The following is a 2,616-nucleotide window of genomic DNA, read 5'->3' on the forward strand; positions in this document are numbered from 1 at the left end:
CTCTCTCTCTCTCTCTCTCTCTGTCTCTCTCTCTCTGTCTCTCTCTCTGTCTCTCTATCTCTCTCTCTCTCTCTGTCTCTCTCTCTGTCTCTCTCTCTCTCTCTCTCTCTGTCTCTCTCTCTCTCTCTCTCTCTTGTCTCTCTCTCTCTCTCTCTCTCTCTGTCTCTCTCTCTCTCTGTCTCTCTCTCTGTCTCTCTATCTCTCTCTCTCTCTGTCTCTCTCTCTGTCTCTCTCTCTGTCTCTCTCTCTCTCTCTCTCTCTCTGTCTCTCTCTCTCTGTCTCTCTCTCTGTCTCTCTATCTCTCTCTCTCTCTGTCTCTCTCTCTGTCTCTCTCTCTGTCTCTCTCTCTCTCTCTCTCTCTCTCTCTCTGTCTCATTGTGTCATACGGATTACTGTTAATTTATCATGCTGATCTGTTCTGTACGACATCTATTGCACTTCTGTCCGTCCTGGAAGAGGGATCCCTCCTCAGTTGCTCTTCCTGAGGTTTCTACCGTTTTTTCCCCGTTAAAGGGTTTTTTGGGAGTTTTTCCTGATCAGCTGTGAGGGTCATAAGGACAGAGGGATGTCGTATGCTGTAAAGCCCTGTGAGGCAAATTGTGATTTGTGATATTGGGCTTTATAAATAAAATTGATTGAATGATTGACTTAACAGGAAGGAGAGCAGACAGCAGCTCTGGAGACAAACCTGAGCCCAGATAGCAACTGGAAGTCAGCCAGCTCTGGGGGTCTGACTCTGATCCTGGTCAGCCCTGACCTCCCACCAGATCTGCAAACTTTCAGTTGCTGCCATTACACGGGTTTGATCCAATGCTGCCGCTCACCATCAGCCTGCTGGGACTCTGCTGGGGTGCAACAAAATGGTCCTAGTGGTGGGATGAGGCGGAGGGATGTAATCTGTGGTCTGATGAACAGGATATGCATCAAATTCAGTGTTACAATAAAACAATAAATGATGTAACAGTTTAGCAAACACCTTGTTCTGGTGCCGAGCTAATGCGAATCTCAGATTCTCACGTACAGACAAATGATTTATTGCTAATTTTCTATTTATTGCTAATTTTCTTATCTTGTGTTTGGAGTGTGGGAATCGTACGAGCAGTAACACCCCTTTCAGATGTGATCAAGTATCAGCTGTTTTCACCTCCATCATAACGCTCCAGATGGTGCAAACTGCAACTAGCAGAGGGCCAGAAGGTGCATCTCCAACGCTGTTCGCATGGTCGCAGTTTTGTTAGGTTTCAGTATCAAAACTATGTTGTCAACAGATCATGGTTTGTATTAAAATAAGTATGTTTATTATGTGATGTGTCCTGAGTTACTGTCACGTAATGAAACGTAATATTACCGACTTAACTTACAAACACCAGTTAAATTACAGCAGCAAACGAACAGCACTCTCCTGGGTGAAAGTCCTGTCAACTACACAGACTCTGTTGCTCTCTGTCACCTGACTTCCTCCTTCACACCTGTCACAATCATCACAGTCACTAAATGTCACCACCAAACAGTAAACATAAAGGTAGAGTACAGCCATGGTACCGAAGATGAGACAGACAGATGCACCATCACATTTACCGTAGATGAATAATATCACAGCATAATAATGATCCATATGACTGAGGATGTTGGAGCACTGTAGCTTCCTGTATAGTGACATCTTTCTCCTCACGTTCAATAAAAACCATCAGACCTGACTTACAAAACTTTGACCTGTAGTAACATGTAGATCCTGATCACTTCCTGTCCGTCTCTTTCTCGTCCCCACAGCCATCACATGACTGTTGTAGCGTCTGTGTGACAGTGACATCAGTGTCTGGTGCACGATACAAACCTCAGCAGCCATAATTGTCCTCAGCTGCTGGTGTCTCATGTCCCTGTGGTCGTATACATAGGTTGACATATGTGCAGTGTCTGTACAGCTGCTGCCTGTGGGACGCACACAACAGCAATAGAGCATGATGGGGAAGCGTCCTGCCGTCTGGTGGTTTCCAGTTCAGCTTTTAGCACTGATTGGTTCTCTGCAGCAGCTGCTTCTTCACTCTGAATGTTCAGACGTCAGATCGTCTCTGATTGCCGCCTGTTTGTGTGCGACTATGTTTGATATGCGTCGGCATTCTCCTAAAGTGTCGAAGTGTCACTGTTTGATTGCGAATGATTGTGTAACATAATGTTCTCCTCCACCGCCGCCGCTGACACGGGCACAACAGAATACAGATGAATCTACAGATGAATCCTCTGCATCAGGGAGACAGACCGTTTGGTTTTTGCTGCTTAAAGGAAAAAGCTGGAAAAAAATTTAAATGAAAGACAAAAACCACCAAAGAATGAATCTTCATATTAACTGTTTGTGTCCTGAGTTTGCACGTGTGTCTGATCTGTCTTCGTCCTCTGAGCCATGGAGCTGAATTATTTCCAAAAACTATTAAAATCACATCAGTGAGCTGAACTGTTTAATATGTCCATTTATTATGATGAACACAAACTGTAGATCATTTGGACTCAGTCCCACACACACACACACACACACACACACACACCATCCTCCTTCAAGTGTGTATTCATCCACAGCTGAAAATAGTCCCCAACAAATGTGCAGTTTCCTGGTGACTGAGT

Source organism: Epinephelus lanceolatus, chromosome 14 (genome assembly GCF_041903045.1).
Source record: "Epinephelus lanceolatus isolate andai-2023 chromosome 14, ASM4190304v1, whole genome shotgun sequence".
NCBI classification, from domain to species: Eukaryota; Metazoa; Chordata; class Actinopteri; order Perciformes; family Serranidae; genus Epinephelus; species Epinephelus lanceolatus.